The sequence below is a fragment of the Bos mutus genome, chromosome 2, assembly GCF_027580195.1.
Source record: "Bos mutus isolate GX-2022 chromosome 2, NWIPB_WYAK_1.1, whole genome shotgun sequence".
In the NCBI taxonomy this organism is placed as follows: domain Eukaryota; kingdom Metazoa; phylum Chordata; class Mammalia; order Artiodactyla; family Bovidae; genus Bos; species Bos mutus.
In genome coordinates, this window is record NC_091618.1 from 76,621,296 (window position 1) to 76,631,803 (window position 10,508).

The following is a 10,508-nucleotide window of genomic DNA, read 5'->3' on the forward strand; positions in this document are numbered from 1 at the left end:
TTAGAACTGGGAAGAGGAGCCAAAGGGCACGGGAAAGTGGATATTAGTTCTAGAGTTTGAGTGAGAGGCACTGGGGCAATCTCATCTATCCCTAGGATGTCCTAAAATCCCTGATATATCCATCTCAAGCTCAAATATCAATCCATCAGCCAAAGGCCATGGCCTGTCTTTGCAACTCAGATTACAGAATACCTCATAAATCCTTGGACAGGCACTCTTCACTCAGGGAATTCCAGGGATTTCTCACTTGTCTCCTCAATAAATTAGGAGGTACAGTATAGGGACATCTGGCAGGCATTTCCACTGGAAACCCAACCTCAGCCCACTAGTGCTTAGGGGTTAATGCTGACTTTTGAAAGTTATGGTAGGTTTATCATCAGGGTCTCTTACTGCCTGTTCCAATAAGCACTGCAATCAGATCAGAAAACTTTCATCCCTTCAAGATATCCAGCTCCAGCTAATCCAGAATGGTGAAATGAAATAAGCTGACGATAGATTCAGATGTTCGTGGGGAAACATAGATTTGGTAGCAAAGTGACTGAATTTGCAATTCCCCATTCTATAGTCAATAGGGTTCAAGTAGATCACCTGTGGATTGAGGGAGCAGAAGTCAGGTTCAGAGGTTATCTATTATAAAAGGCTCCTATTGACTTCTTAGGGCCAGCAGATGCATAATACTCATCTCTGGGAGGGGGAAGGTCTGGGCTTTCGAAGCAAGGGTGAATGTCTAGGTGTGACTCACAGTTCTCAGAAGGGACCCCTGGATCCAGGCCCAGTGTGTTAACAAAAACCTGGCATAGCATAGGATTTTGCTGCTGCTGCTAAGTCGCTTCAGTTGTGTCCAACTCTGTGCGACCCCACAGACAGCAGCCCACTAGGCTCCTCCTTCCCTGTGATTCTCCAGGCAAGAATAATGGAGTGGGTTGCCATTTCCTTCTCCAACGCATACATTCATGCTAAGTTGCTTCAATCGTGCCTGACTCTATGAGATCCTGTGGACAGCAGCCCACCAGGCTCCTCTGTCCACAGTATTCTCTAGGCAAGAATACTGGAGTAGGTTGCCATTTCCTTCTCCTATCGGATTTTGAGCAATATTAATAGAATGAATGTTTATGGAGGAACAACTATCTGACCTATATCTTGGTAAGCAAGATACTTAGAATTCTTCAAACATATTTCAGTTGTTCGCCTATTTATTCTGTCATCCAGAATGAGCTCTTCAAAAAGGAAACTATGTCTTGCTCATGTCCATCTCCCAGTGGCCAATATCATTCCAGACATCCAATAAGCAATCAATGTTTTCAGAAGGAACAAACCAGGTAAATCTACTTACTCATTGTCCTATATCTCAGGTGAAGAAGGGCCAGGATTTGGAAAAAGACTCAAGCACTACATTGGATCTGGGTGAATGGATCCCATAACAGAGGTAAATGGAGACCAAAGCAGCATGTCCAATACAATAGCATGATAGCAGGCAATATTCCAGGTAAGTAAATATCAACAAAGGTTTACAAATGAAATGTTGGCCTATCCACACAGATGAGTGGCTTATGAATTACAGGAAGTATAAGCAAATTGGAATGAGGGGTATCTGTCATTACCGAGTAGGGTCCAAGCCAAAGGTCTAGGATCTAGGACTGCATTTCCCCTTCCTGAGATGGGTGATGGCAGATGACAAAAGAGGACCTTGGGAAGAGGGATAAAGCTGAAGCTTAGTCACCAAACTTAAATGTTCAGAGAACAGGGAAATAAGACAGTGTGAGACAGATCTATTTAGCAAGACTAAGATATGACATTAGAGTAGAGGCAAAGAAAGCAGGATCGAACCACAGCTTCCAGACATGTCGCCATGTACATCTCCCAGCAACGTTTCAGGGTTAGTGTGGAAAGTCAAGTGAAGTGAAGTGAAAATCTCTCAGTCTTGTCCAACTCTTTGCGATCCCATGGACTGCAGCCTGCCAGGTTCCTCTGTCCATGGAATTCTCCAGCCTAGAATACTTGAGTGTGTAGCCATTTCTTTCTCCAGTGGATCTTCCCGACCCAGGGATCAAACTGGAGTCTCCTGCATTTCTGTGGAAAGTCGAGGCAGTAGTAAAACTGCAGAAGGGCTTTACATGGCCACAGCTCAGGTAAGATAAGAGACTAGAAACCATCCCTGAACCAACATTTGCAGTACTGGATTTGATTTGGGATGTTTGTTCTAACAAACACCAATTTAATTTCCTGACATTTTCCAGGATGTTTACAAAACCTAATTTCCTTGGAAAGGATTTTTAAACATTAATTATATTATAGAAACTTATTTCACTGTGCACACTTTAGAAAAAGGTGTATTTATAGAGTTGGAGCTTTCTCTACGAGAGAAAGCAGGAGGAAATGTCTTTACAAAGTGTCTACTCCAGCTACTCCTTACATATGTATTCTTAAAATAATTACTTGACATATTTATATGTACATCTTTAGTTTAATATCTTACCTAATTGCCCAACAAGCTAATTCAATGTTGTTGGTGATGCATTAAATGAACAAAAGATAAACTGGGTAATAGAGAATGCAGGGAGCCTAGTGGCCCATGAAATCATTGGATTTGCAAAGTGATTTTCTTCTCAGTGCTGTGCACTATCTGAGAATAAAATCTGTTGGCAAAGCACTTTAGTAGCATCCAATGGATTAGAATATACAAACATTAGGAATGCTGCACGGGGTCAAACCAATGTTCCATCCAGGCCAGACTATTACAGAAGTAACATAAGATGTTTTTGGAGATCAAAGCTTTCTGGTGCAATACCAGTTTATAATGATAGGAATATTTAATGTATCTTCCCAAAATCCCTTTGTGAACCAACATGTAACCAATTTACCATTTTATACAAACACCTGAATTTTACTTCTATTTTCCCCCTTCATGTTGTAAGTTTCATTCCCCTTTTTCTACTTTCAGACTTCTAGACATTTATACTGTTTCCTTAAAATACAAATTCTTCCTGGTATTTCAAACTGTCCCCATCCCACTTAACTCTGCAGCAATAGTTCTCAATATAATATCTCAATATTCCAGCAGCAGAACTAGCTGGAAAATTATTATTAGAAATGCAGGTTCTCAGGCCCCACTCTGGGCCCCAGAAAATTGGGGCTGGGGTCCTGGAACCTGCATTTTATCAAGCCCTCCAGGTGATTCTGTAGTATGCTCACAGGTAAGAGCTACTGCTATACAGCAAATTTATTCATCAATGCTCTGGCAAAAACATATGCATTTACTCTTCATATGTACCTTGGTAACTTTTGATCTTTCAGTTGTCAACAAAAACATTTAAAACTTCATATATTGAAATACAAAATGAAATTGGAGGAGACAATATTGGTAGTAAACAACTATAAAGCAGTTAGAGTCATTAAGTTCAGGGAAAGCAGGCATTACACCTTAAGAACACAATTAGCATCACATTTTAAAAACATACCCACAAAATTGATAATATAGAGTGAAGATCCTTAATCACAAAGACAGGACGTTCATTATGTTATAGTATATGCTATGCTATGCTATGCTAAGTCACTTCAGTCATGTCCGACTCTGTGTGACCCCAGAGACGGCAGCCCACCAGGCTCCCCATCCCTGAGATTCTCCAGGCAAGAACACTGGAGTGGGTTGCCATTTCCTTCTCCAATGCATGAAAGTGAAAAGTGAAAGTGAAGTCACTCAGTCGTGTCCGACTCTTAACGACCCCATGGACTGCAGCCTACCAGGCTCCTCCATCCATGGGATTTTCCAGGCAAGAGTACTGGAGTGGGGTGCCATTGCCTTCTCTGATTAGTATATAATATAATATAAAATATAGTATCATTATATAAAGTCACATTCATTATATCCAAATTCCTTTGATCAAAGAATAAATTATTAAATCATTTTGGAGACATTTTCATAAAAATGAAAATCATAAATGTGTTTCAAAAATAATGAAGCAAACTGAGATACATATTAAATAATTATCATTTGAATATCTGAAGTTGCGAGAAACATGTGTCCTTATTAATCTATTTGTCCTATTTGAAACATAATGTCCATTATTTTTTTTAATAATTTTATTGTGATAAATATATACAACATAAAATTTACCATCTTAACCCTTCTTAAGTGCATAGTTCAGTAGTATTAAACATTTTCATCATGCTGTATAACCATCACCACCATATTATCTCCATACATTTTATCTCATAAAATTCAAACTCTATATTCATTAAACAATAACTCCACATCCTCCCAAACTCCATCCCCTGGCAACCGGCATTCTACTTTCTGTCTCCATGATTTTGACTACTCTAAGTAGAATCATACAGTATCTATCTTTCTGTGAATGGATTATTTCCCTTAATATAATGTCCTGTATGTTCATCCACTGCATAGCAATTGAAGAATTTCCTTCCTTTTTAAGGCTGAATAATATTCCACTATACATATAAATATTTTGTTTATTCATTCACGCATCAATTAATACTTATTTTGCTTCCACATTTAGCTACTGTGAATCAGGCTACTATGAACACGGGTGTACAAATATGTCCCAGAGACCCTGCTTTTAATCTGGAGGGTATGCATCCAGAAATAGAATAGCTGGATCATATGGTAATTCTATTTTTAGTTATTTGAGAAACTTCCATACTGTTTTCCACAAGGGCTCTACCATTTTAGATTTCCACTCATAGTGTACAAGGGTTCCTCTTCTACATCCTTACCAATGCTTGTTGTTATCTAGTTTTTTTTATAGTTGCTGTCGTTCAATCGCCAAGTTGTGTCTAACTTGATAGTAGCCATGCTAATAGGGGTGAGGTAATATATCATTGCAGTTTTGATTTGCAGCTGCCGTCCATGGGGTCGCACAGAGTCGGACATGACTGAAGTGACTTAGCAGTAGCAGTAATTATGTACTAATTATTGAAATCAGGAAGTGTGAGTTCCAGTTTGTTTTGTTCAAAATCGTTTTGACTAAGGTCCACTAATTTTTTAAATTAATTTTAATTAATCTTTAATTAATTTCCATGTTAATTTTAGGGTCATATTTTCTAATTCTGCAGAAAAAAGTCATTAGGATTTTGAAGATGTTTACATTGAATCTGTAGATTGCTTTGGACAGTACTGGCATTTTAACAGTAATAAGTCTACTACTTGATAAACATGAGATGTATTTCCATTTATTTATGTCTTCTTTAATTTTGTTCAGCAATGTTTTATAGTTTCCAGACTAATTATTTTTTTTTACTGTACAGATCCCTTAAATCATGTAGAAAACAAACAGTCCAGTTACAAACCAATGTTACAATAATAAAACTTTTTATTATAAAGTTTTTACATTATTATTATATGTGTAATATAAAGCATTATATGACAAAGCTTTTATAATCACTCATGTAGTTACCATTGCTGAAATTTTTATTTCTTGCAACTTTGCTGCTGCTGCTAAGTCACTTCAGTTGTGTCCGACTCTGTGCAACCCCATAGATGGCAGCCCATCATGCTCCCCCGTCCCTGGGATTCTCCAGGCAAGAACACTGGAGTGGGTTGCCATTTCCTTCTCCAATACATGAAAGTGAAAGGTGAAAGTGAAGTCACTCAGTCATGTCAGACTCTTCACGACCCCATGGACTGCAGCCCACCAGGCTCCATGGGATTTTCCAGGCAAGAGTACTGGAGTGGGGTGCCATTGCCTTCTCCCTTGCAACTTTGAGTTTCTGTCAAATGTCCTTTCATTATTTCACTTTGCAGGAGTCTTGAGCATTTCTTACAAGGCCAGTCAAGTTAAGGAACTCCTTCAACTTTTGATTATCTGTGAGTTTCTTAATTTCTTCCTCACTTTTGAAGGACAGTTTTGCTGGAAATCTTGCTTAACAGGTTTTTGTTTCCTTTTATATTGGCCCACTGCCTTCTGGTCTCCAAAGTTTCTGATGAGAAATCTGCTGATAATCTTATTGAGAATCCCATACATGTGATGATTTGCTTCTCTCTTCCTATTTTCAAGATTTTCTCTTTATCTTGGTCTTTCAAAGGTTTGATTATAATATGTCTCCATATGAGTCTCTTTGAGTTCATTTTGTTTGGATTTCACTGATCATCTTGGATGTTTATATTCAGGTTTTTCATCAAACTTGGGAAGTTTTTAGGCATTATTTCTTCACGTATTCTGTTTTCCTTTTTTCTCTCTCTTTTCTTCTGGAGCTCCCACGATGCATACATTAGGCTCTGTTTACTTTTCTTCAATCTTCTTTATGTTTCTCAGACTAATTAATTTTCATTGTCCTAGCTTCAAACTCATTGAGTCTTTCTTTTGTATGCTCAAATCTGCCTTTGAATTCCTCTAGTCACATTTTCAGTTCAGTCATTGTGCTTTTCAGTTCGGAATTTCTTTTTGGCTTGTTTTAGATTTTCTATCTATTTCTTGATATTTCCATTTTACTCATACATTTTGCTTGTTTGTTTTTTGTTTCTTTGTTTTTTTCTTTCTCCATATTGTCCTTTAGTTCTTAGACTGTTTTAGAGAAGTTAAAGTATTTGTCTAGTATATCTGTCGTTAGATCTTTCTCAGGGACAGTTTCTGTTTATTTTTTCATTGAAAGGACCATACTTTCCTACTTCTTTGTATACCATGCAATTTTTTTGTTGTTGTTGAAAACTGACAATTTGAATCTAACAACACAGTAACTGCGGAAATCAGGTTCTCCCCCTTCCAGACTTTGTCGTTTTATGTTGTTTCTTTGTTTTTTTTTTGATTGTCTGATTGTTTGGTCTGTCTTTGTGCTGAGGGTCAGGTATGAACTTAAGGTCTTTTCTGAGCCTTTTCCTAGGCATATGTGGCACTTCCTAGTTTTCCCAGGATATCAGTGCAGTTCAGTTGCTCGGTCATGTCTAACTCTTTGCAACCCCATGGACTGCAGCACGCCAGGCCTTCCTGTCCATCACCAACTCCCAGAATTTACTCAAACTCATGTCCATTGAGTTGGTGATGCCATCCAACCATCTCATCCTCTGTCATCCCCTTCTCCTCCCGCCTTTAATCTTTCCCAGCATCAGAATCTTTTCAAATGAGTCAGTTCTTCACATCAGGTGGCCAAAGTATTGGAGTTTCAGCTTCAACATCAGTCCTTCCAATGAATATTCAGGACTGATTTCCTTTAGGATTGACTGGATCTCCTTGCAGTCCAAGGGACTCTCAAAAGTCTTCTCCAACTTCCCAGGATATAGGGTTGTTTTTGAATGTCATTGTCTTTAATGTCTGTCTCCCAAAAGCAAGGAAAAGAAAATGAAGGACAGACTAAAACAGCATTAGCCCTTTAAATGCCCTGGAAGTCACTTCAACAGAGAGGGAGGGACTTGTAACAAAGGAGTAGGTGGGTAAGCAAATGCTGCTTGCCTCTTTGTATGCACTTCTGTGGTCAGAAACAGCTAGCAGTGATGAGAGCACAGATCCTCAATATTTGGAAGACAGGATCACCTTTGTCTGCCTAGTCTCCAACTAGCTGTGTTCAAGGTACTGTGCACTGTTGTCAGCCACGTGATTGTGGTGGGGATGGGTAGGTACTACTGTCCTATGTGCTGATAATTGTAATTAACTGCAATTTACCATCTAGGTACTCCCCTAGAAGTTGTCTTCAACAGACTCCAGAGTTCCAAAATTGTTAGACAGATTCTGCCAGTACAACTGCTGTCTAGGTAGAGAGATAGATTCCTGGTGTTTCTCATTCTGCCATCTTCCTGTTTGTTAGCTTTTAAACATGCTCCAGAAGCTGATGATTTTGGATCAGATTTCACAATGACATTATCTCATGTGATCATCAAGGTGGCAATTTTTACACATAATGCTTTTATTTTTTAGACTGAAATGAAAACTTCATAATCATTGTCTTATTCTGAATTATACTCTCATTACACAAGAGAACTCTGTTTTCATGTTCAGTTGATATTTGTTGAAAGAGAGAATGTGTGCTGGTGTTCTAATGAGCATTTCTGGGGTCACCCTGACAAGAACAGTGTGCCAATCCCAGACCAGCTACATCACAGATTAAAATAATGGCGGAAAAAAATATCTTCCTGAGTCAATATCCTTGCAGAACCAAGTACTCAGTCAGCAAGTGAAGAAACTGGTGCAAAACATTGTTAAATTTAGTGGGGAAAAAGAGTTGTAATTTTCTCATATTCTTTGTCACCCACTGTCTGACATGTTTTTATCCACTCAGTTGTTCTCCAGATTTCAAAAAAGATTTCTAATAATAATATTCACATAATAAATGTGAATAATTCTATCATCAAATTGTTCATGTTCTTTAAATGTCTGTTCTTAATAATTATATGCTAGACTTTGAATGTGAAGATAATACCTCTGATGCAGCATTCATAATGGATATATGCCTTGAGTTATTGTGTTTTGCTAGAGGAGTAGTTTGTATCGATCCCTATCACCACAATTTAAGTTATCATGTGACCAATAGTACCACCTGCACAATGCAAGTGTGGCTTGAAACTTATACCAAATATAGGACTGATCAAACAAGCTGATGTGAGAATTCAGCAAAGGGCCTTGGCCTCACTAACTACAGGAACTGGCAAAAGGCAGTGGTTCATCCATCACCCATTAAATAGATACTTTATTTTCAGAAAAATTCAAAGGACAAAAATAAAGACTATGTGCTACCATAAGTCTGCTGCTCTGGATACTTGAATGACAAAAGATAAAATCAACAGGCTGGGAGCTTTGCAATGGTCAGGAAGAATTAACAATGTGTTCAGGCAATAAAAGAATAGGAGAAAAGAATGTCCTGGTGACACAAGAACTTAGAATACCATGGAGCATTCCGAAGAAAACAGATGAAACTACAGGATTAGAACAAAGGGAGGTCTTTCTGAGCAAACTTGAGGTACTGGACTTGAAATCCAAGTTTAAGATTAATTCAACGTTCTTCTCACACATACTTTTTAGGTATGAAAATTTTAGTAGTAGTAGTAGTGTATGTTTACAAATTTAAACAAATGTGGCTCAGCTGGTAAAGGATCTGCCTGCAATGTGGGAGACCTGGTTCAGTCCCTGGGTTGGGAAGATCCCCTGGAGAAGGAGAAAGCTACCCACTCCAGTATCCCGGCCTGGAGAATTCCATGGACTGTACAGTTACAAAGAGTACAAAGGGTTACAAAGAGTCGGACACAACTGAGGGACTTTCACTTTCCCAAAGATGTATAATCAAGAATATCAATCCCTGAAATTAAGGTGGTTATAAACCCTGCCTCCTCTAGATACTCCTGTATCATGCTGGTGCCTCATGTGTAAATATTAACAGTTCCCCCATTAGTTCACAAAAGTGAACGGTGTCTTGGTGTGCGTGTGTGTGTGCGCGCGTGCGTGTGCATAAAGCTTTGGTTTTTGTTCTTTTTTGTTTCTTTGCAAAGTTGGAATGATAGTATACATGTGCTCCTAAAACTTTATTCAATGAATATGAATCTTAGAATCTCTATTTTTTATTCAAGATAATCCATTTTAACCTACTACTTACTCTCCATTAAATATAGTTATTTAATCCTCTATTAAAAACATTTGCATTGTTTCAAATTTTGCATGACTACAAATAATTTTGCCATGCATAATTTTTTGCCATAACTTCATGCACATCTTAGTATTTCTGTGGGATAAATTTTTGGAAATGGTATTATTAGACTAAAAGCCTAAATTATAATTAATATTCATCCAGTACTCTTGCCTGGAAAAGCCCATGGATGGAGGAGCCTGGTGGGCTACAGTCTATGGAGTCACAAAGAGTTGGACAGGACTGAGCAACTTCACTTTCTTTTCACTTCTCAATATTCTCAAGTATTAATTTGGAATCTTCAATTAAATAACTCACAAACTACAACTGTTTCCCTTTAATAATATTTCTATTTTAAACTTAAGAGTTTCATTCTTTAAGTCCACAAAGATTTCAAAGATTGCTAGGCTTCTTTATATATAAAACTACAATAACCTATCAAACTAAGCTGTTTCATGTACCATAAAATTCATGAATCCTTGGCTTTTATGACTCTGTGAAGTCAGTTAAATAGTCTTCCTTGTTAAACTAGGAGGAATGGTAGGAAGAAGTAGAATATTCTGGAATCAGTTTGCTGGAATCAGTGCAGTGTGGCTGCACTGTTGTGTGTGAAGCATGTGCTGGCTCTGACTCAGAGATACCCACACGGTCATCTTCCTGTTGCTCTGGTGCCTGAGTCTGTTCCAGTCCATTAAGACATGCGTAAAAGGCACACAGGCTGAAACTCCATCCCTTTGTTCCTTTATTTCAGCCTTGCTAATTTGCTTCCTTTCTTTTCCCTTTATGTATTCCTCCTTCCTTCCACTTTTATTCAACCCCCAGCTTTTTCCTAAATCATCAAATATATACCAATAAAATGACAAGTATGGGTATTGAAGAAGACACAAGTGACTAAGATGGAGCTCTTGCCCTTGAAAAGCCCACGGTTTAGTCAGGGAGACAGACAC